Source organism: Ambystoma mexicanum, chromosome 2q (assembly GCF_040938575.1).
Source record: "Ambystoma mexicanum isolate Mex_15411 chromosome 2q, UKY_AmexF1_1, whole genome shotgun sequence".
Classification (NCBI taxonomy): domain Eukaryota; kingdom Metazoa; phylum Chordata; class Amphibia; order Caudata; family Ambystomatidae; genus Ambystoma; species Ambystoma mexicanum.
This window is the reverse complement of record NC_090924.1, coordinates 902,067,216-902,093,403: the sequence shown is the minus strand read 5'-3', so window position 1 is coordinate 902,093,403 and position 26,188 is coordinate 902,067,216. Positions and strand designations below refer to the sequence as shown.

At 39.9% G+C, this 26,188-nt stretch overlaps 1 long non-coding RNA gene across 1 annotated transcript in view; it reads right to left on the bottom strand.

The window, feature by feature from the left end:
- Window positions 1–26,188, bottom strand: part of LOC138569823 (uncharacterized) — a 231,970-nt gene that overhangs the window by 175,225 nt on the left and 30,557 nt on the right. The gene's annotated exons all lie outside the window — the stretch shown is intronic.

Below are 26,188 nucleotides of genomic sequence, written 5' to 3'. Positions count from 1 at the left end.
CAGCTGCCCCACGTTGGTAGTGGGAGACATCAACAGATGGTATGGTAACCCAGCAGATAAAGATGCCATCAATCTAGAGAGACCTAGATTTCCATGTCACCAACCCAGCAAACCCACAATGAAAAATGGACATCAATTAGACTAGGTAGTGACAAACAACCTAAAAACACATGACTACAAGACAGAACCATGCATTTGGTCAGACCATTTTACAGTCACTTTTCAAATTATCCCTCCATCTCCTGGACATAGAACCCCGAATCCACCACTGAAAATAGCCCAAACGAACTTCAAAAACCTCTACAGGGAACAGCTAGAATCCTGCATAAAGGATATTAATGATAATATCGAAAAAGAAGACTCCTGTGAAGTCATGATGAACAATTTACTTGAACATCTTAAACAATTGGCTGACCAGAATGCTCCTCTTCAGCTTAAAACATGCACATCCATTGTTAAACTTCACACTTGGTTCTCAAAAGAACTGTCGGTACTAAAAGGGAAAAAGAGAAAACTAGAAAATGCATGGAAAATAACCCTACAGTAGAGAATAAGGAAACATTGAAGAATATAGAGTTAAGATACAAGAAAGAGAATAAAGGCAAAAAACAGTACTATGATAATCAAATTACATCAGCGGGCAATGCTACAGGTAAACTATTTAGCATCCTGAAGTCTATCGGAAAACCCAAGGCCATTTCACCTCCCTTCATTCCGTCTCAACATGATTGTGAGAACACCCAACAGGCCTTTTTCCTGAAAATCGAAAAAGCTAGAGACCTAATCACCAAATCCCAATTAAACAAACCAAAAAACTTAAACCTACCCACTGAAGAGGCCATTGGCAATGTCAAAACTTTAAATTTTTCTAACATCACGCCAGAGGAGATAGAAACAGCACTCGCCTCTATGAAGCCAAGATCTTGTGCCGAAAATATCCTAAAAAGCAGAAATGATTCTAGATAAATTCCGATCACTTCTCACCTCTATTATCTAAAATCGTTAATTCTTCCTTTAGGGATCAATTAGTCCCTCAGGACATAAAAAGGGTCACTGTCATGCTCTGGTCAAGAAACCAGGCCTGGATCCAGCAGCCAAAGGGTGGAAAATATAATTCCTAAAAAAATAGGACATCACGGGTTCACTGGGGTGATAAATTCTCGTCAGAAAGAGAAATCCTCTGTGGGGTTCCACGGGGAGCCAGCATGTCCTCTCTGTTGTTCAATTTATATCTTAGATTCCTCTGCCACGTACTGGATCAGATAAACATCTTTTTCACGAATTACGCTGATGATACTCAGCTAGTGATTGAACTCTGTGGTGATCACAAAATAGATAATGATAACCTACTTAATATCTATTCTTGTATTGAGCAATGGATGGACACAAATTGGATGTGCCTGTTAGGGAGAATTCTCTGTAAAGGCTAATTTCCCAAACCTAGTGAGTCCCCAGGCAGCTTTGCTGGATTTTTGGGGTTTATTTTTTTTCTCCTGCTAAGAGTGAGACTCTTTTTCTCCCACTCTTAGACATGATTTGAGGTGTTCCTTTGACTTTGTATGTGTTTTGTGGGCTATGGGGTCCTTTACCCCATAGGGCTTCATGTGTTTTTGGTATGTGGGTTACACAGCACACTCCGTGCAGTAACCCAGGGGTGTTGTAGCGACCCCCAAACATAGACTTCATACCCGGGGACGGACTACTGTCTCCCAGGGCATGTAAAGTGACTATTGGCTTTACTAGTCTTAAATTGTGAACAGAACCAGTACAAACCATCATATTGTGGACGTACTGGTCGGGGCAATTTGATTGCCCCGGGGTCTGATGTTCGAGGGGGCACTGTCCAGTCCCCCCCGACCGAGTTTTGGCTGGTGTTATTGGATACTACTTTTTATATTCGACTGCAAATATATTCCTATGGGATTTTCCCATTGTTCGAGGCTACCACTTTTTAAAATAGCCTCGAACATACCGCCGGTTTATTAAATTAATATAAATTCATTGGTATTCAACTCGGTTCCAAAATGGCGTTTGTGTTCGCTTCTGTCACTCCAACCCAAGTCGAGCCCTTTGTTCCACTTTTTGGCGGGCTTCTCCACAGAAGCCTCCAAAAGTTGTGCCACTCGGTCTGGGTACCACAGGGAGTGTGGGAGGGGGTTTAGGCACCCTGGACTGAGTTGCCTTGGCAACTCAAGTCGCAATCTGGTGTGATTGGCCCAGTGGTGAGCCGCCCAGCTCACCACTTAGCATGTTTGAGTGACAGCTAGGATTGATGAATGGGGCTTTTCTACATAAAAGCAGGGCTTTGGGGACTGGAACTTCAGAAGTCGCCACAGGACCTAAAGAATCCAAGGAGGGAGAAGTCGAGCCGACCTGCAACGATGACACCACCGGTGGAGCCCTGCTGAACTGTCCCACCACTTTTCCTGATGACAGAGGAGATCTGCAGTCCAGAGAGTCTTCTTTCTTTGACTGGTGGGGATAACCAGTTTGCCCGCCTTTTCGCCTTCCTGGACCATCTCATGGCCGCCTTGCCTGTGCCAAGCACCCCAGCAACCGGAATGCAACGACCTTTATCTTTCCTCCACGACGAGACCTCCTCTTCCTCTGGACAAAACACCGACTTGCACCCGCTGCCAGGAACAACTGCCCCCACTGGAGCGTTCTTCCCATTTCAGGTACTGTGTCCCGCCTGGCTTCCCTTGCGACAGATCGTTCGGGGTGACAGTAAATCCTCAACTTTCTAACCTGGGTTAGCCTGGGGCCTGTTAACTAACTTTTCCTGACTTGATCTCAATCTTTTGTGAACTATCTACAAAGACTCTCTGGGCATAACCCCACTGTGTGATCCTGGACATATTTCGCTTGCTCTCTCTAAGAGTGGGCCTGGCATTTGAACTTCCTTGCTCTCCAGTAGACTTTGCCTAAACCTGCCTCACTGTGGTTCTTTGAAAAGTATTGAAATAGTGTGCTTTCATAACTCTGCCTTTTCCCTCTCTTTTTCTGTAACTTATTAGAGTGCCATCTTAGGTTAAGCACTCACCTCTGTCTGAAAATAAGTGGTGTTTCTCACTAAGACTTGTCTAATAAGTAATTAGGGTTGTATATATATACTAGTGACTGTGTCGAATTTACTTACCTCTTTTTGTGCTAGTGTAATTTACAAGTGTCTTTAAATAAATAATTATATACTTTCACACCAAAGCTCTGTTCAGTGTTTGCTTGTACTACTGTATCTCTGTACCTATTGTGTATACTCTATATACTGCCTAACTCATCTTGAGAGAAGTCTGACTGCTCAGCCACAGCTACCAGGTAAATCTGGGTGGTACAGACTGCTGCCAATTGGGTTTACTGCCAACCACCTGTGGTCCTAAATCTTTTGCAGTGGTCCCTAGGGGAACTGCACAGGTTTCTGCCTAACAGTGCTTAAATGGAAAAAAGAGCTGATGTACTTCGGCTCCCAGCAGGTCAGAAATCCTCTCATACAACTCCTTTCAGATTGAAAACACACAGATTAAGGTCCTCGACAAAGTTAAAACGCTGGGCATAATGATGGAAGCATCATTAGGAGCCGAAGCACAGTCGCAAAATATAAAACAAACTTGCAGCTATTACCTTATACTCCTTAAAATTATTATGCCTTACCTATCAGGGGACAACTGTGCCACAGTGGCTAGGGCAACCATTTTTATCTCGGTTGGATTATGGTAATGCCCTGATGCTAGGGGCTAATAAGAAATGTCTCAGAGTCCACCAGATCATACAGAATAATGCAGTCAGAATGATTAAGCGCATAGCAAAATGCGAGCACATCAGCAGCTCCAGGACAGAGTTGCACTGGCTTAAAGTAGAGAATATAATTCAATTCAAGGCCCTCACCATTACACATTGCTGTATTGATGGGAAAACATCAGGGTACTTGAAATGAAAAATCCACACCTATGTACCTACCCGAACTCTAAGATCAGCAGATCGAAACAAGGTTGCGGTAGCAAAGCATAAACGTAAGCTAGGCCTAGGTAAATCCTTTCCGACAGTTACTGCAGGTTTATGGAACAATTTGCTCATCAATGTAAGAAAAGAAACAAACTACTTAGGTTTTCGTAAGCAGGTGAAGACTCATATTTTTAGCTAACAGTCTTCCTAAAAACCACCTAGTCGCTTCATCTGTGCCTGTCCCGTTATTTTATGCTTGTACTTAGTGTCCATGTATCTGCGCCCTGAGTCTCGCAAGTTACCGGCGCAATAGAAATTAATAGAAATAGAAAATAGAAATAGTACTGTTTGTCTGAACGTTTGTCCTGGTCACTGTTAGGAAAGATTTCCATTTCATGTGTAATTTTCCCTCTATTTGTGTATCCCCCAACTTTTGGCTGATGTTAAACACTATAGTACGACTTTGCAAGAAGAGCACAGCCTTCTGATGCATTCCCCTGGGCTTTTCGCTCACTTTGTTATGGGGAAACTGACATTCTCTGAAAGCCAGTCAGTACTGGGAGACTTTGTGTCCCTTAGTCATTTTCTATGTTGCAACTTTTCTGACTTGGGTCTTCCTGTCAGTTCTAAAGGTCCTACATACTCTCAAAGGATTTTTTAGGAGAAGTGCAGATGTGCCTTGTACAGGGCTTGGTGGCAGCTTACCTTTTCATGTATTTTTAACCCTTTCCTGCCAGGTAAACTGCGGTTACCGCGTTTGGCATGAATGGGTGGTCGGGCTCCAAAATGGCTATGCCACGAGGTTCTTTGTCCTGTCCTTTGGCCATCTTGCCCCTTCAGCTTCACAGGTCGAGCCGACCTCGGTCAGTCCTTATTTGGGCATGCATTCTCCCGTGAAATGCCAAGCTTTTGCGGGCTTCTGCTTGCCTTCTGTGTGCTTCCAGGATGTGGGCTGGACTGTCTGGTTCCAATACACATCCTGGGTGCCAGAGAGTCCGGTGTGCTGTGAATGCCTGGGACCACTATGGTCCATGATTGGTCCATGTATGGTATTCCTGTATGTGAATTGGGTCCTCTTCATTTTGGCGCGAAGGAGATTTTGGATGAGAGAAGGCTCCAAACGCGCATACCATGTCGATCTCTGGAGTTCGAAGAATAGGATCCATATATCCTGAAACTAAGAAGCCAAGTCGAGGAACCACTGGTGAACCGCTGGAAGGTTTGGCACCCTGAGCCCACTGTCATCCTGCTTGACCCCTCTGCATCTGGTCGTCCTAGAAGGTCAGCGAAGACGCTTTGACCCATTGGAATAGTGGGACTAACTATTCTCTGCACCTTCATCAAACCCTGCAAGTAAGCCTTCTCAGAAGTGTCCCTGGGCCAACCAGTGTGCCGACCAGCTTGCGCAGGACGTTTGCTCTGAAACCGCTGCCATTTCAACGAGGCCCTTGAAACTTGGTACCTCACAAGCTCTGTATTCACAGCACTCTCACACCAAATTTCGTACACTTGGCGTTCCCCGGTCTGGAGTAAAGAGAAAGGGCACATATCGGAGTACACGCGGTTACTGTGTCGCCCAGCTGTGGTGACGAACTTTGCAAACTCATTGCAGCTGTGCTCCTCTGTGCCCTGAAGCCTGCTACAGTGGAACTGGCCTGATCCATCCACCAGGAGCAGAGAAATCACCACTGTCCCGTTTGGGAATCAATGCTGTATCTTTGTCACTGAAAGCCGCAGAGCCACGATACTGTCGCATTTGTACCCGCTACCGAAGTGGACTCGATTGCCGAAGTTTGGTCCAGAGTGCGCCAGGGGTCGTTGAGTAATTGCAACCCTAACCGGTGGCCCCTAGCGTATCTATCCATTTTTATGCACAAGTGGCCCCTGAAGGCCCCTCTCCTTTCCACTGCTAGTGCGAACTAGCAAACTATTCCCAAGTCTTGGAACCTGCCGTGCCCTGTTGGGGAGACCCTCCACGAATAGGGAACTTATTCTGCATCACCTCACCCACCTTTCTGAGCTGCTACAGACCCTTCAAGAGACTCCGTTTTGCCCATTGGCATTACCGCGTGCGCCAGCATTGCAAGTACATTTGAGCAATAGGCTCCCCTCTTCTTAGGGACTGGACTGCCTTTCAGTTAGAATTGTGTTTGCTGCAGAACTGCCTAAAAACTCTTTGCACTACCTGCTTCCTTCCCTTTTCTAGGTTGTGGAACCATTTTGTGCATTAACCCTTTAGGCCCCTTTGGTCTTTTATATATGTATTTTAGTAGTATTGTGTTGGTTTAGAAGTGTTACTGTTAATAACTATCGTGTTGAAACTCAAATGCATTGAAATAAATGTATTTGTATTTTTAATATATCTAAACCTGACCGGGAGTGATTTGTAAGTGTCCTTTACTCTGTGTGCTCATTGAGTTCTTTCAGTCACCCTCACCCCTCCTGAGATCTAGCCTTGACCGCCGCCAATGCTACCTTGATTGGTCTGGCTTGTCCAGAAGGTTACCCTGTTCCAAGAAACTAGGCTGGCCTTCTGAACCTCTGCCCACCAGGTCAGAGTCCAGCAATACATGTTAACAGTGACATAGGTCAACAGATTTAAGTAGAACAGCAATGTCTACTTGCTGTGCAGTGAGAGAAGTTTGCCCGTTATGGTGGTGACCACCCTAATTTCCCCAAAATGCAGTCATGTCTTTTAAAGATTTCCAAATCGTATGTTTTTATGCTGTGTCCTGAATTAGAATACAGCACTTCAAGTGAGCCGTTTACATTTTATCGGCCATGACATGGACATGATCGATCCTACAATTGTCTTCAGGCGGCTAAAGAAAAAGGAAACACGTAATGTCTACATGTATAAATCACTTTGAAAATACTCTGTCAATTAATTCATGTTTTCATATGTATCATTAGTGAAATACAGTTGACCTTCAATCATGCAATCTGATTAATAGAAGATTATTGACTCAACACATGTCAAGATAACTCAGTGTGTACAGCACTACTGAAAGCAAAAGACACAGTGCAGAGTAATATGTTAAACAAGGAGCATGCATTTCCTAAAAAATATTAAGACAAAGAATAAAAACATACGATTTGGAAGATTAGGGTGGTCACACACCATAACGTGAAAACTTGTCTCACTGCACAGCAAGTAGAAATTGCTGTTCTACTTAAATTACTTGTATGAGGGATATTGAGGCTGAGAAAATGTAATGGATTACTAATGGTGAACTGGGTTGAGGAAGAGAGAGGTGGGGTAATGCGTTACTGATATGAGGAAGAGTTAGGCCGGGGTTCACAGTGTACTGGATTGAGTAAGAGGGAGGTGTGTGTGTAATGAAACTATTGGAATTAAAGGTATGGGATAGATCTGTTGAAATTGCGCTATTTACCACTTGAAAATATAATAAGAATTCAAAACTATAAGTATTAATTTGGTATACCACAAAGAATGTGTGGTCATGGATGGCAGCAAGTAACCACACTCCCACAAGCTTCCCACAAAGCTTGGAATAATTGGACAAAGGTTACTGGTTTGGGAGGGTATCTTGCGTGCTTAGACCCCCTAAATTTGTAAGAAGTCCACTGATATCAAGAATATATCTCTGCATCAATTCAGATGTATTTATTCTTTAGTTTCTGATCAGCCGACACGTGTTTCGACCCCGCTGGTCGTTTTCAAGGGTGAATTCGATATGTCAACATTATGTACAAATTAATCATCAGAACATATCAAACAAAGTAAGATACAACACACCATTAACATTGCATTATGTGATTTGGAATTTAACCAGAAAAAGATATATATGTATGTATATATTCAGTAAAAAAAGTTTTTAAAACGACGTTTAAGTTGTGCTACTAAAAACCTATGAAATTCAGTGAAAAATACTTTGTTAAAGGGACGTTATGGTTCCAAGTAAAACCGAAAAATCCCTGAAATTCACCAGGTATGGTAAGCTAAGCTACCATAACTCATGCCACCACCGTGCACTGCTAAGACTAACACCTAGGACATCAAAGATGACATCACAAATGTCATTGATAACATCACTGATGACATCACATGTCTGGCTCCCTCTTTTTTCCTTTACTGCCATATGTAGGCCAGTAACAGTCAGGAACGAAAAATTCAAAGAGTGCTATATTTGTAGACTTATACTTCAAATATGTTCTTACAGTAATTCACTTGCGGTTCACTCACAGCATATGAAACCTATACATAGGGGAAAACACAGGCTTGGAAGACAGTAATGCTTTGTATGTATGAAGATGATCAGTATGGTTATCATCACTTTTTATAGGTCTGCTGTTTTTTTTATTACTGTACTTTCCCTGGATATGCTCATATTTGTATACATTGTATTCACACTACTTTCGTTAGGGTCCAGTCACATTATGTGATACTTGGACATAGGGAAGTATTAGCTTTAAAGCTCAGCAATCATTTCTGTGCATGATGATAATCAGTTAGATTATGAAGATTGTCTGGCAACACTGCTGTTTTTTTTGTTTACTTCATTTTCCCTGTATATGCTCATATTTCTATGTGTTGTTGTCAGTTTCTGTTTTGTTTGCAATATTGCAATTATGTAGTAACTGGGTTTTATTAGCTACTTATTAAATGTTTTACAGTACGCAAAACTCTAATAAGAAAGCATTTATCATTTAACTATTCAATATGGCAAGATTATTAATATTGCACCTCCATCATGTATGTTCCACACAATGCCTATGTTTCTACATGAGTATCTTGGTATACTAAAGAACTTCATAATAGAATGCTATTTGTATCACTGCATTGCTTAATGCACTACGTACCTCATGATATTTATTCCAATGACTCTTGACACTTTTATATCAACATTACAATGAAAACCCCTTGTACAGACTTTTCATGAAAGGTAAACGCACATGTGATGTCATCAATGACATGTGTGAGGTCCTCTTTGATGTCCTGGGTGTTAGTCTTAGCAGTGCACGGTGGTGGCGCGAGTTAACTGGCGAATTTCAGGGGGTTTTCGGTTTGACTTGGAACCATGACGCCCCTTTAACAAAGTTTTTTTACTGAATTTCATAGGTTTTTAGTAGCACAACCTAACCATAACATTCCTGCAGCAAAGTTTTTTCACTGAATTTCATAGGTTTTTAGTAGCTCTACCTGACCATAACACCCCATTAACAAAGATTCTTCACTGAATATAGATGTAGATAATATAAATGTGATATACATATAACATAGAAGATACTGAACCCCCCGCCCCACATACGGACGCGGTCAACATCAGTACTATCCAAAAACTCAGGGGGTATCTTACATTGTTGTATAATGCAATAGAAACACTGAACATGTTCAAAAAGCAGCACATAAACACATTACATTTATATGTAAGATATCAACCGTCCAGTAACAAAATAAATATGCCTCCAACATAATTACCTCACAGAAACTGCACAGCAAAAAGCAACAGCAGACCTACACAGCAGTAACAGCAAAACATACCAAGAAACTAGTAAGTGCACTACATTTATTTTATATATTTATAAACTTTCTGTATTAGGTACACTAAAAATAATATTTTTTTTTTTACACCGAAATGTTCAGCACTTTGGAATGGCTGGAAGAAAATGTCCCTCGGGATGAAAGGAGTGAAAACAGTGATACTAATGGTAGACACTACACTTCTCTATATAAGCCAATTAATCACCATTACTTTATGTTTACTTAACAATTATTTTTTTAGCAGACCATACAGACGCTAAAAATAATATACCAAGAGAGACGTTAGAAAATCTTCTGCAGCAAATGGAGCTACAAATGGATAGGTTAATGAAAAAGGTAATTCTTTTAAAACACTTTGTGGAGGACCACATAAATGAAAACATTATATATATATATATATATATATTTTTTTTTAAATTGTTTTACTTTGTAACATTTAGATTGTAAACAAACATTAATTACAAATTTGCTTTATCACTTTGTCAACATCCAAAAAAAAAAATCTCCAAAAGAGAAATCCATACAGGTCGCAAAAGAAAAGAGATAAGATAAACTAAGATAAGATAAGACAGCATAAAAGTCCATCTATTTTACACGCAGACTTACATCAGTTCATAAGTCCATAATCCATCTCTACAACAACAAAGCTGAACCACTGGGATTTAAGAGAAAATATCAACCAAGGATGTTCGAAATGACCAAGAGTTTTCCCAAACAATTCAAATGACTTCAAATTACTTCGTCTTTACACATCAGGAAATACAGGCTTATATATTGCCCTCATCATCATTCAAGTTCTTATCCAAGAGATCAACGACTTCACATGTTAATGACACATTTTGGCTTGAAACCATGTAAACCACCACTGCTCCATATCACCATTTAGTGGTGTATATTCCAATAGGAAGAAGGATCTAGAGCTTGTTAACTCTACACATTCAGTTATGAGATGTTTGGTAGATTCAATTAAGATTTACAGAACCTACAACAGTTATCACTGGTCTTTCTTATCATGTCTGATCTATCATATCTCTTTAGTTTTATACACATTTAGCCGTAGCCTCAGGAATTGATTACAAAGGGAATTTCTCTAGATATTTTGGTAGTTTATCCAGCCTATTTGCTGGTTCGCCCATAAATAAGCCGGTTTTCAACATGCTCATCCTTTCATTGTTTTGTAGCCAATTCCATAGTCTCAGTTTTTTTTGCAATCTGTGGAGATAGTATGACTGTTTCCCATTTTATATTGGCACATTCTAAAATGGCTCTGATTTTTTCGGTCCACATCAGCAGAATTCCTTGATGAGGCTTTGCTGCTGTCGAAGCTAGTATTTGATAAGCTGGAGGGCAATTTTCCAAGGGCATTTTTCGTAATGCAGCAAAAGGTCACCATAGGACTATACCGTACATTGAATCAATCCCAAGCTCATGTCTTCTTACATTCATTGATGCATTCGTGGGTGGCTTGAGAAAACGTCTCCAAAATGGACCTTCTAGAGCTGTCCATAGGTGATGATTAAGATTCCAGCCTGCCTCTGCACCATATGTAATAGATGGAATAGCTTTTTGGGTGTAGAAGGTCAGGACTGGTATCAATGTAAATTTAGCAAATTCTGCATGTAACCTATCTCGTTGGAGTGAAAATACTATTTGATGTTTCAGGTCCAAGAACCATTCCTGCTCTCTGATTGAATTATTAAATTGGATACCTAGATATCGAATTGCAGGCACAGAGTCGATTCTTGTTTCAGCAAGATGCCACTTAAAATTCATATCTTTCTGTTTTTTCATTCCTCCAACTACGACAATCTTTTGCATTGTATTGATTTCTAGCACGTTTTCATGAAGGTAAGAAAGCAGCTTAGGTAGAAGCCTCTGAAGGCCAATAGGAGTTGAGTCTACAAGGACGATGTCATCTGTGTAGATGAGGCAACTGATCAAATGTCCATTTATTTTTGGCAGGAAGCAGTGAACCTCATGCAGCACGTCCGACACCTCCGAGATGTAAAGCTTAAACAGGAGTGGTGCTGCCAATGGACATCCCTGTTTAACTCCTTTATTGGTCATTATCTCCTCTGTAAGATCACCATCGTTGTTAATACGCACTCTGAGGTTTTATCATGTAGTGCCATTATCAGATGAAGCAAGTCTGGTGGGCAACTCCAATTCTACAACTTCATCCATAATTTTGAACGATTTATGGAGTCGAACGCTTGCTTCATATCTACAAATGCCAAGTACAGTTTTTTCTTTTGTTTGATAGCCTCCAATATTAGTATAGTAAGTACCAAAAAGTTTAGTTCTGTACCAACTCCTTTGGTAAACCCCGAGTGACGGATATCCATTCGGCCAGTGACTTGTGCCCATGTGAATAATTTTTGTTAAAAAAAAGTTGCGAACATTTTTCCCACTATGTCCAACAGGGCAATCGGGCTATAGTTCGCCGGATCGTCTTGATTGGCCTTTTTGAAAATGAGAATTATTATTACCATTTTCCACGACTTCGGGAGCTGCATCGATCTGGATATTACTTTGAACAGTTCTTCAATGAAAGTTGCCCAGAGTTCCGTATTCATTTTTAACATCACATTTGTTAACCTAGCTGGTCCCACTGCACGAGAATTTTTCAGCCGTTTGATGACTACTGTGATGTCTTGGGCAGATTCACTGACATTCCATTTATTACCTGGCCTAATAACCAGAGTCGGTTCTAGGTGCTCGCCAGTGTGAAATACCTGACTAAAATGTTGTTGCCAGGTCAGCTTTGCAATTCCCATAGATAGTTTTACATCTTGAAACACAGCCTTATTATTTAGTATGCCCCATATATCTTTAGTTTGATGGCATGTAATTAATTTTAGTATACATTCAGCATGTTCTTGGTCTCGCATAATGGCAAAAGCTTTAAGCCAATTGCAGTATCTCGTCTTACACTGTTTAATGAGGTGTATATTTTGATTAGTCAAGCTTTTCCTCAGTATTCGAATCTCCTTCTGCATTTGTTTTTTTCGCTGAGATACTACTGCACTATGGGCATACTTTTTCATATATGTGCAGGCACTTGTATTATTTGACTTTGTGAGGAACTGCGAAAACAAGACAGAATAGTTTAATTTCCTTTCATCTGATGCAAACTCAGAGAACATTTTATCGTTTATCATTTTAAGTTGCCAAACATTTATTTTTAGTCTGCTTCCTCACTGATTTACCTCCAACATTAAACTGTATTTCATCTCAGGCAACTTTTTCGACGACAACCAAGTTAGTTCCAAGATGTTGTGATTGCTATGAGTAGAATCGATCACCTTTAATTGGACGATTTTAAACCACATGGTCATTGAAGACCAAATATAGTCCATTGTCCTCTTGCTTGCATTCCGATGCCATGTGAAATTAGGCGGCATACCGCCCTTTATGTTGTCATTTAACATTAGACAATTCCTTGCTAATAGCGCAGTTTTTAACAAGGTGCCTCTAGAAGATTTTTCCACTGTCAAAAGTGAGTTTATGTATAAAGGCTTTTTGTTGTCATCAAACCACGATAAATTAAAGTCACCACACAATATCACTGTGCGTTCATTGTATTTGTGCATACAAGAATCAATCAAGGCTGTTATAGAATGTATGAATTTGCCAGTTGAGATCATTGTTGCATTCCAATAAATGTTAATCAGAAGCAACTGCTCAACATTGGCCGTATCACATTGTGAACACTGTAGAACTGTCCCTTGGACAAACAGATTTGGGTTTAGAGACTGTACTATACTTCAGCCGTTGGCGTTATTTATCATTGTGAGCAGGCCAGAATATGGCCGGCCAAAATAATTTTTTCCAGCGGGATTTCACAACATTGAGTAGCCATCTCTTACAGGTGTCTCCCTCAGCCACGTCTCTTGGAGGCATATGTCAAAATTATTATTGAGAGGAATTTGGAAGTCCTGGTACAAATGCGTGAAACCCCTTGTGTTCCATGATATAAGAACATTTGTAGTCTCAGGTCTAAGCCGTGATAGTTAGGATTTTCGAAGTTTTTAATCATTCCCCGACTTGGTGATCATTCTGACTTGCTGATTTCCACGAGTGTCTGTCTTTTATTCTAAATTTACTTCGCAAAGTTTCTCGCCGTGTTACATTAATGTTTCTGTTGTCGCTGTTTGAATTAGGGCTCGACAGCTCATTTGCATCTGACTTTTTGTCAACAGTGATGTCGAAACCATCTGATAGGAGCTCTTCTCTTGCCGCCATCAATGTGTTTTCGACAGCTAGTGAATTAATATGCATATATACTTTGTCAAGACAGTCTTCGGTCATGTATTCAATAATCTTAATATCCTCGGACCTAATTTATTTGAGGGTTGGAAAATTATGTAAGAGGCACATAGTATTACTTCTGTTTAAGTTTACTTCGTTGTCGTCGGGAAAAATGTTGTCCACCCGGATTTTCCATCCCTTTGACCTCTTATCCATGGACTGACTAGACAATTCTTTTGGGTTATTGTAGTTTTGTTTCCGTCACTGGGCCGCTGTCTTTTTGGATTTAATTTTGACAAGATTCTTTTGGGAGAAGCGTTTTTTACGTCATTGGATGTATGAGAATTACTTTTATCAATTTTTGGAGCTTGTTTTAGAGCACTAGGTTTGGGAATGCCCTTGGTGATGATCAGCTTTTGATTTTTCGCGACAGTTGAGTGGTTGACCGTTGGCTGAACTATCAACGCTGGAGCTTGATTCAGGTGTTGTGAATTGCTTACTGCAATTGAGTTATCATTGGAATCTAAGGAATATGTTGATAGGTTGCATAATCGGTTACACTCATGCTCGAGCTAAGTGAGTTTTCAGCAGAATTGATCCTTCTCTGTTTATTTGAATTTTTTTGAGCCGTTACTTGGGAACTTTCCAGTTCAACTGCTGTTTTTACTTTTGAGGCAGCATTTACGCCACTGTTTGTTTTTGTGACTCTCAAGTAAAAAGACCTGTCTTTTGTGGAGTTTATACATTTCTTACAAATTGTTTCATTTTTGCTGAGTTTTTTGACATCTTAACATTTTTCTTTATTTTACTTGAATTTTGAGAACTATTATTTTGTGGTTTCCGCTCTTTATGCAAATTGATTTTATGTCCAAAGGATTTTGCATTTCCTGAAAAAATTCCAAAAGTGTTTGTTTGTTGTCGATGCAGCAGTCAAGGGATATGTGTGGTTTAGGGCTGCATTTATCTCTAGCATTTGAGCAGCTATGGGTGGCCCACTTGGCTCCGTTAGTGTATCACTACAACAATAGGATTTGCTGAGATAGGGTTAACAGAACCATTAAGATCATCTTCATGGTTGTCAGTCCCTAACTTTTCTTTGTTTTCAAATTGTCTTTTCCAACTAGTGTGTTTCTTTTTGAACGTGTTTTATTTTCAATATTTTGTGCGTTGGACAGCACAGCAGAGGCAAACTTATTTGACTCAGTTTTTTGATCTTTCATTATGTCGAAGCCATTTCATGGATTCCAAAATGGCATTGATTAGATCTACTTTGTCTGTGTGATCTTTCATGGCTAGGTCCCCTAAACGACTTTGCCATTGCAGGGATTTCTCGGCTTCGATTTCTAACTTCTGTTGCAAAACCACAATTGTTTGTTCAATTGTTGATAATTTGGTTGTCAAGTTTGTCAATTGTGCATTTTGTTCCTTCATCGATTCACTTGGAGACTCATACAGTTTTACAATGGGATGAGTGGTAACGAGGTTGCTGCTAGCAAATTATTGTGTATCTGGATTCTGGCTGCAACAGATAGGTTGTCTTTGTTTGTGTGTTCCAAGTCAAACTCATTAGTTGTTGCGCTATTCGAGGAAGCATGTGACGATTTGTTCAGCTCTCGCTCTCTGATGTCATTAGAATCAGTTTGTTTCAAACAAGCTTGATTTGGACACAAACCTTAGATAACTATTTTTAGAGACTCAGGCTTCGATGTTGATGAAGAACCCAATGATGTTTTCTGATTTGGCGTACTAGTTCGTTCTCTTTGGGTCTCTTGATCTAAATGCATCATTGTAAATGGGAATCTATCAGGTAGCACTCGCCTGTTTCCTGAAGATGTGTTCCTTCCGGGTGAAACATTGATAAAACACTTGATCAATTTGTCCTTGACTATTTGATAGTCCGCTTTCAAATGTTCAGTTAGATGTGCCTCTCTGCCCGCTAAATCCAATTCAGAGCTTTTGCCGGCCAGCACATCTAATCGCAGGTTATTAGATTTATTCACTGATTGGTCTGAAAGCATTGGCACATTGCTGGATATAGTTTGAGCCGTTTCAGGATTAAATGGTAAAACTTTGTGTCTGCCACTGACTGAACATCCTTGGCACCAGGAAACACGACAAATTTATTAATGTCAGGCATACAGATCTCCTTAGTTTGAAACTCACCCTCGGACAGCCCAGTATACACCGATTGATCTGCAATTATCATCGACTAGTCCTTATTGTCCAAAGGGTGCTTTTGATGCTTCTCTGATGTGTGGCTAAAGTTGACCAGCTCCATATTGCCTTGATTTGACTACCGCTGATGTTGATTTTTAAAAGGAAAAGTAGAAACACTGGGTATCTGTGTGATATTTAGTTCTACAACTGAAGTTGAGTTTGAAGACTTGCGCACATTTGTCAGCGGTGGCACAAAAATTAATTATTTTGATCTGCAATGCCTGTTGGGAGATGAGTTCTAAAAGTTCAATGTCGGTTACATGGAAGGCTGATTGAAACGAGGCAGTATCGACTTCAACAGTTGTATCAAGCTGTTTTTTCTGTTCTAATTTCCAAAATCACTGCTTACAATACCACTAGGCCTCGATGTACAGTCTTGAGAGGATTGAACAAGCTCTGATGGTACATTTGTTAAAATATTGCTGCTTTTGTCTGCCATATCAGTATCGGCATCTTGAAAATCACGTTTCACTAGGGAGGCAGTACATGCAACAGACACAGGGTCTAGTCCCTGTATAATTGGCAATATTGGCCATGTCGGCAGGCATGGTAAATTTTGAGTCGACTCAATCACGTCAATTCTTACCTCCTGGGTTATCACGCTCGACATCTCTGGTGCCAAAAGAGTCGGCAACTGAATAGCAGAGACTTCATTATTGGAGGAGGAGGCCAGCTCCATGCTGCCATGTGAGTCTGTGCGGCCGTGAGCATACAATGTTTTCTGTCACGTTTGCGGCCCCGCAACCAACACAATACTCGGCGCCTCGGCAGATTAGGCAAACTGGAGCAGACTGGGAATCTCACATGGACTCTGTGCGTCGCTCCACGCTCGCTTTCAGCCTTTAAGGTGGAGTTCCAATTAAAGAGCCAGGCACCACGAACACAAAGCGTTGCTGCAGCTCCTCTCAGGCACAGGGACTGGGGCAGACTGGGACTCTCACACGGACAAATTTAATTCTGCTTGGCCGAATACTGTTCCACCAGCAGAGACAGCAGTACCTCGTGCCCTTTTCTGGATGCTCACTTGGGAGTCCAGGGATCCTGTCCGTGTTCACCGGTGTATTTTTCCTCTGTCGAGGAGAACATGCGGGACTCTTTACCAAGCTGTTATCACCACGCACATGTCCATGACTTTCCCAAGTCCTTCTTTCATTGCCAATTGCAAAGAGATTCCAGAGACATGTCCTAAACTGTTCCCCCCACAATTAATAATAATGTCTGGATGGCGCTGTGTCACCAAAGTAGCACAAAGAGGTACCAAATTCAGCCACTTCATTCCACAGACTCCATGCCACTGCACTTCCACATGAGGGAATAAAAGATGTGCCGCCACTCCACAGCGATCTGCATGCACCTCCAACCAATTTATCCATGAGTCTCCCAAAATCCAGACAATCTGCTTTCTGAAACACATAACCATAGCTATCTGCTCTCCTCTCAGGAAAAAGACTTTCTGACAAAGTCTCTCCTTACACATCACTCCCAGTAAACCTTATTGACCAATCCTTTCTCTGCTAAGTCTCATTTGCATGGCTCTCGGCCTCAAAATTCCCATATGTAATATGCGCTGTCCGCGGACATCCGCAGTGTCCATGGACAAATGGAAAAATCTGAGCGTGGGAAATCAATTTTGTTTTTTTTCTTATTTTCCTCCAAAAATCTTCACATTAGCTTCTCTAAAGCAATCGTTATGTTCCAAAACAGCATGGCATTTCCCATGAAAGATAAAGACATGCCATCTTCTTTAAAATAATCAACATTACCAGAGTCAATGTTGTCATTGTTACAAAAGAACATGCCAGCTCTAAGCATAAAAGCAAACATGCCTCGGTTGATTAAATACCTAGCAATATTTTGCTGAGAACAAAAAACAGAACTATTGCCCCATATTGCCCTAGGTACCAAACCAGAAAAAATATTTTGGCATTTGGAAGTAGTTTCATTACTGCCTCATACAAGTTTGAGATCTTTCAACAAAGTAGGGGCACTGACATAGCCCAAATGCAAAGCACCACAGTGCAGAATAACCTGGACTGTTCACCCTGCCCATATCTTCACAAACTTGTACAATTGCCTGCAAATTGAAACCAGGCAGGGTGCTCCACACCACCTCCACTCCTTTTACATCAAAATTGTTTGTCACATTCCTACATTTTGCATACTGCTCCAAACCATGCACAAACATATCTCCAAGCACCAACACCCTGACTTTCTCCACCTCTGCCATCGTCACTACACACAACCTCTCTCAATACAAAGCAGGACTTCAACACCTCATTGGCTAATCCCTACATCCCCTTTTCATGCTGAGAAACCCTGGATGTGCCACGCCCTGTCCGTGGAGAGCCGCGATGTCCGTGGAGTGCATAACAATGGGGCAGCCCTTCTACCCTTTCCACTTCACTCTCTGAACCATTCCCTCATTGGCTACTGTCAAGTAGTCACACAACCATCCACCTATCACATGCAAGAACTCGACATCTAACTCCATCATGACAGATCAGCACTTTAGATGTACTATTGATCACTCTCAGTACAATTGGGCTGTGACTGCAAAGCATCTACAACAACAACAAAGATTTCTACTTGCCGAATCATGCACATCCACATACATGAACACAAACTACAGGTATGAATATTTTCTGCACAGTACATGTACAGCTCTTGTATGAATGAGTAACTGCCACTTACACTGTATAACCTGTACAACAAACTTACTGTAATTTCTCCCATCTCATATGATCAATTGTCACTTGCAAACCTGTCTGCTCTCCAAATTTATATTTACTCACACACCTAAGAAAGTTTCATTTCATGTTAAAAAATTAGAGAAATAACAGTATAATTGTGGAAAAAGGCTTTGTAGTGGGTTATAAAATGACACAGTATGAGTACATGCATCTTTATTCATGTACACAGATAAGCAATATCATTTAAAAGGCTTCCAGCTGAAACACCACCACTGCCTCTACATCAAACCTTCTGCTTTATTTCCCACACCTTCACAAATGCATACATTGCATGCTTTTCTGGAGTTCCTGCCATTTACCCTGTAAAAATAGCAAAAGGGCATATGATTATTTATTCTATCTGCTATAACCAATACCATCGCCTTTTAAAAGCTCAGTGTGCTCTGTGCGCTTACTATTGTACTCATTAGTAAAGCACGTTCAACGAACAGATTCTAAGTAAAATATACAGGGTGCAAATAGGCAAAGAAAAGTGCATGTACATACTATGCTCAGTTATCAGAAAGCACTACTACTGCAAAAACAAATAAATCAATGTCTACGTTAACAACAGAGCTATTAACACAGATATTTACTAACTTCTTTCTTTTACAATTGCAGTGAAGACCACTCTCCTGAAAAGCAGCAGCGTCTGAAGTACGAACAAGAATTCAGAAGAAACCTACTCTTTCCATACAAAATAGTAAGTTCAATACTGCCATACTGTTCTGTTACTCAAACACAGTAGAATTCTAGTATTGTAGAACAAACAATTGTATTAACCCTGTAACATTAGATTTAGTATTAGTGTTTCCCCTCACCAGCTGCATACTTTGTATTGTAAGAAGGCCGGTAAGATAGCTCAGCGGGTTGAGCGCTCGCTGCTGCGATCTGAGCGTGATCTACAGGTCGCAGGTTCGAATCCCGGCAAGGCCAACTCAGCCTTTCATCCTTCCGAGGTCGATAAATGAGTATCAATTTCAGTTGGGTGATATTGTATGTAAATATGTGCTCTGTAAAGCGCTCTGGATTAAGGCGCTATATAAATAACACATCATTATCATTGTCATCTGAACCCCAGTATAGATGCACACAAATACAAGAATAGCCTTCCCAACCTGCTGTAGTTGCCCATTGCACAATCCCACACCTTCACATACATTCTTACCATCATACTCACACTCACACTCATGCACAAAGCACACATATAGTGCACAACAGCCCAACCCACACTTTCTTTTTTATCCAAAAGACCTCACAGAATGCCTACCAAAAAGTAACTCCGTAGAAAGCAACACAAAAGTAAACAATATCAAAATATAACTCTCCAAAATAAGCATCCACCTCTAGCAGAATTTGTACAAAAAGTTCAAACAAAACAGGTAATACAGTCATTATGCAAAACAAGCTTTCAGTACAGAAGCTTTGCCTTCTCTTTCGAAATGTAAAACGAAACAGAAAGTGATTAACAAGACTTCATCTACCACTACTGCTAACACTGCACCTATAAATCTTGATGCAGTGGCAAGTAACCATACCAAAAAAAATATTTTACAAAAAATGGTTCTGCCACAGAGTCCTTCAGAACCGTATAAAAACAGGAGAGAAATCATGCACAACCCTTAAAACCTACCATAGAAAAATTAATCTTAGAAGCTCTCATAGACCGTGCAATCCTTCTCAAACGGAAATGATTTATTTTAGTGTTAAACAGAATGAAACCACTAACAAACTAAGTACTAAACTACAAAAAAGACTTCACAATAAATGGAATATCAACAAAAATAGCTTCTCAAACATCTGCGGAGGTGAATGGAGGCACACCACAAGCACAGAAACCTATTTCAATGAAGAAGCATACAAACAAAAGCAAACAAACCCAATTGCCATACATAGCAGTGGACGAGGGTATGAAAAACTTAATAATACCATTATGGAACAATAAAAGCTGCTCACAAAAACATCCCCACAAAAGTCAGTATCACCTCTCCATTCCACTGAACCAATACGTCCAGTCTATAAATGGCTGTGCACATCAATGTGTAACATTGCCAAAAAATCCTTCAAATCTTTATGCCAGTTCCTCAATCAGTATTTGAAAGGCAACGACAAATTCAAAATGAAACCACTACAAAATATGAATGCCTGTCCAGTGCGCAAATACACAGGACCACAAGGACATTCATTACCCTGCATTTCTGGACCTATTTGCAAAAGCACCTTCCATCATATCAAAATGATATTAACACATCATTCAACTATAAGAAATCTGGTCCATAAACTGTACTATGCCAAAAGTCCTGCTTTAGCACTAGACAATTTAAATAGCAATCTTCTACATGGCGCAGCCAAACAACTACTCGAAGAAATAGAGCATATCCAAAGAAAATATTTTGGAAGTGAAAGCCACTTACAAAATGCAATAGCTTTACAACAAACTAGCAACAACTGTACAAAGGGCAACCTTCTACTACACACATACAAAAAAGAAATACTAAAGTTTAAAAGTACATCCGCTGAAGTACCAAACCATGTGTGTGTTTGTTGCCGCAGGACTTTTTATAAAAATAGCACAAAAACTGTAGACATAGCGTACAAAATAAAAGACAATGAAGATTCCAAACGGTTCCAATTAGCTCTCTATTTTATAGCATAAACAAATACGAAATTACTGACCCCCTTAATACTTTGCAGTTACTGCACTCCAAAACTTGACAAAAAACAACCAAACACCTTCATGTGCTATCACAAATAACTTGGAAATATTCCCACTACAAAAAAACCCTACAACAAATCAACTTATATGAGACAATCATAATTCAAACAGTGCACCCATTTCAAGCAATAATACGCCTTCAACCAAAAACAGCAGAATTACCTCCCTCTGAATTAGTGAATGGCATTTGTGGCAAAGTAGTTTATTTGCCATTAGAACTCAAAGGAAATGTAAACACTCTGGGAGTGCAACATCTAATAGATCAATCTTTAATTGTCTTAGTAAATGGCATACCTACAAAAGACAAAAAGAATTGGCAACTTGTGGACCTACATAAAGTTAGACAAGCCCTGCAATATCTAAAGACAACAATGAATACTACAAAGAAATTAATATTGAAGAAAACCTGAGGGAAAACACTGAAATAATTCAAGAGTCATCAGAAACTGGTCAATTTCAACTTCTAGATCCTGCTACAGAATCCAATATTTTAGACCATTATACAATTCATCCATTACACTCTAAAGACATCATAGATGATGCACTGGAAACGTACCAAATGTGACAAGCCAAAGGATCTCCAATCAGCCTATGGGAAAAAAGTATAGAAGCATGTGCCTTTCGACCTACTGGAAAAAGAGGAAGGTACACTAATAGACCCACACAAATAACAGCATCAGAATACCGCTATTTACGAATGTATTCTGAAGACCCCAGATTCAGACAAAATGTGGAATACATATTCCCCCTTCTCTTTGAAAGTGAACTAGCAACTCTATGCTACAGAGTTGCACACACATTAAAATCAGGTACCCATTTTCAAAATATGTCAGCTACGCAATTACTACAAAAAGTGCAAGAAAAAGATGAGGTTTTACAGCCAAGCATTACAAATCTTTTAGCAAACATGCGTGGTACAAAAGAATACTGGTTCCGACGTCATGGAGAAGTATGCTGTATGATAAGAAACCTTGTTCCATCCACTTGGTTTGTGACATTAAGTTGTGCAGAATATACATGGGAAGATTTACACGATTTCCTATGCATAGCAAACAAAAACAAAACATAGATATAAAAACATCAGGAGAACCCTGCTCTCTGGATTCTGTAAATCTATCAAGATATTTCCATCATTGCTTCATTGCTATGCTACACTTCATTTGTAATAAAACTGTTCCTCCCCTCAGAGAAGTGCAACACTTCCTTTGGAGAAAAGAATACCAAGCCAGGAGAACCACACATCCACTTGCTTTTGTGGATTAAAGATGCTCTTAAATTTGGTCAGGACAGTGATGCCACTGTTTTGCAGTTTATCCAAAAATATGTCATTTGTGAAATCCCTTCACAAACAACACATAGTGACCTTCATGCACAAATTTTACAGTTTCAAAGACACAATGTGGGAAATATTGTTGTTGCAAATATAGAAACAGAAGAGGGAAATACTACACCAAATGCCGCTTTGGTTTCCCTAGACCATTTTCAACAACAAGTCAAGTAAACAACTTCATGTCTTCAGTTATACAGTGTCAAAGGTACCTAAGAACACATATTACATAAAAAGAACAGAAGAATCAAAATTCATCCATGATTACAATGCAATCATTGCCTTCCTATGGAATGCAAACATAGATGTGCAGTATATTGCAGACAATTCCACTGCAGTTGCATGATATGTCACAGCCTACTTAACCAAAGCAGAAACAACAGAGCTCCAAGACCTCTGGGATGACATATCATCTGACAAAACACTTTGACAGAAATTGTACAGCTTAGGCATAAACATGCTCTCCCATAGAGAATGTGGCTGCTATGAAGCTGCAGACCGTTTAACCGGTACTGCCTTGTATGGAAAATCTGAAAATATAGTATGATTAAGTTTTGGTCCTGTTGCTAAATCTAGAAAAAAAGTTATCAAATCATATGAGGACATAGAAACAATAACCAAAATGATCCCAACAGCCAAGACATATTTAAAAATAATTTACTAGACACATACTACCCAAACAGCAGTACCACCTTGGAAACCATGTGTCTATACCACCTAGCCCAAAATTTCACATACTAATTTAATATTAAACCAGATGAAAAGAAAGGTAGATACAGAGTGGCAAATTGTGAAGGCAGCTTAGTGAAACTTACCAAACGCAGCTTAATTAATCATATGAAATTGTCATAAAAACTCCTCAACATAAAGAGCTGTATTACATGTCCCTGCTACAACTTTTTAAGCCATGGAGAAAAGAAGAAGAGTTACTAGATACCTATGACTCCTATGAAGACACTTTCAAAGCAAATGAAAGCACTATAACAGAAGTAAACTTTACACAGTACCAAACAATGTTGCACAATGAACAGCAACACAAAGAAGAACTACAGGCGCAACTAGATGTGGACACTCCCGACAGTCAACCTTCTATAACAGGAAGCCAAGAACGACTTGGACAGCCACTGATAGCAAATGAGGCAGAATTAGACATGACAAAAGTAGAAAACACCATGTCTCAGTATGAGCGAAAACTTTAATGTACTGAAATGACAACTAAACAAGGAGCAACGTAGCATTTTCCAAGAAGTAACAAAACAAACTGAACATGGTGTGCAACATGAAAGTAAAAACTGTACCTGCCAAGTCTACAAACCTATACTACTATACGTGAGTGGTCAAGCTGGTTCAGGCAAAACATTCTTAATCAAAATCATCAGCATGTTCCTCCAAAAATAGACAAACAACAAACTGTCAGCTGCTGTAACTGCCCCCACAGGTCTAGCTGCCTACAACATAGGTGGTGTCACTTTACACCGATTACTACTCCTTTCAATAGAGCACCAAAACAAATTATACTACTACAAACTTTCTCCAGAAGCTGCAATGGAACTACACAGAGTTCTGAAACAAATGAAAATGCTGCTAATAGATGAGGTGATGAATGTTGGCTTTGATTCACCTCAGATTGCAAGAGGTCCTCAAAACAGACTACGAAGAGCTCTTTGGTGGAAAACACATTATTGTTTTCGGAGATCTTCAATTAACACCAGTGAAAGGTGAACCTATTTTTAAAACCTTAGGGCACAAACTGTGCTGTATAACTCTTGGCAGCATAAGAAATGTCAACCTTTGGCAACATTTCCAATACAGAGATTTAACTGAAAACATGCGTCAGTCTGCAGACCTCACATACGCCAACATTTTGAAAAGTATTAGAGTTGGTGTACTATTTCAAGAAGCACAATCTATATTAAAAACCAGGCACATCCATGCACTATATGGACATAACTCATGTGCTACTGATGTCATGGAACAATTAGCACACAAACATTTCATTTGTATGTCCTTGATGCCAACTCTTGCAAGCTGTTCAAAACGTAATGAACCAATGTGAAAAAAAGAAATGCAACCATTAGTTCAAATTGGCTCCACAGACAAACTGGCCGTACATGGTATAACACTACCCATGTTTCAGTAAGCTACAACAAGGCTAAACACCTTGGAAAACGCTATCTCTAACAAAGCTGGTTTGGAGAAAATATAAAAATTATCCTTAAACTGTAGAGTAATGCTTAAACGTAACCTTGACGTGGAGCAAGGACTAGTTAATGGAGCACTTGATGCAGTTGTTGACTTTCAACATACCCACGTGACAACAACATTCAATTTGTCAATATTCTTTTTGACAAACTATCTGAAGTTAAAAGGATAGGACGCTCAACAGCCCGTTTCCTTCTTTTCAAAGACATGTATGTATGCAGAGACATTTTTTTTCAAACTCTAGCATACGCAGTCACCATTCACAAATTACAAGGTCTTACCCTAGATAAAGCATTGATAGATATTGGTAGCACAGTCTTTAAAGAAGGCATGACCTATGTAACGCTATCACGCTTACGTACACTTGATAGACTATTTCTAATCAACTTTGATGCAAGTAAAGTAAATGCTGATATTCCTTGCATTCTAGAATACAATAGACTGCATTCACTCTATACCCCCATCTAAAAACCTATCCTGTTCCGCAAAAAGCAAAATGTTGTAAAAGAAAACTACTTCAGACTCAAACTATGCAGGATCTCACAGCAATTCCTCTGAAGAAAGTGAAAGAAGCTAATACTTCATCAAGGACTACAACCAAAGAAGGATCTACTGCTCAAATTAACTCAACTACCTCTTCAAAGAAGCAACCCCACTCCGAACAAATGACTTGGACACAGAACTGTCAGGTCCATTCAAATTTTCAAATACAACTGATGTAAATTGCTACGCAAATGTAGCAATAAATATTCTATTCCAATGGCCACCAATTATTGACAACATTTACTTACACGGTACAGACCAATTGTGTTTGCAAATGTTAGTCCTTCTTAAAAATGCAATCAGCAATCCTGACAACACTTAGTGTTCATGGAATAAGGCAGGAATTGGACTACTGTGCTTGAATGGTCAAATTCACTATAAACCCACAAGAAGATCCACAAGAATTTCAAGTACTAGAAAACAAAAAACATACCTATAAATGAAATCTTGCAGATTCCATACATGTGGAAACATACATGCACTCTTTGCAGGCATGTAGTACAAGAAGTAGTTTCTAATGAACGCTTTGTTTATGTATCCATACCTAACTGTGATTCCATCCCATTTCAGCAACTTGTACAAAATGCAAACCATAGCAAATTATGTACTACCTGCAATTCAGATAATCGCTCCATCTTACAAATACAGTCACATAGTGAATACCTAATAGTAATGCGTTTACGTTACAGTGCAGATGGTACCAAAAACAACTGCCTACGGGGCATGCCCAGGGTGGATGGGCTGCCTGTCGAGCATGC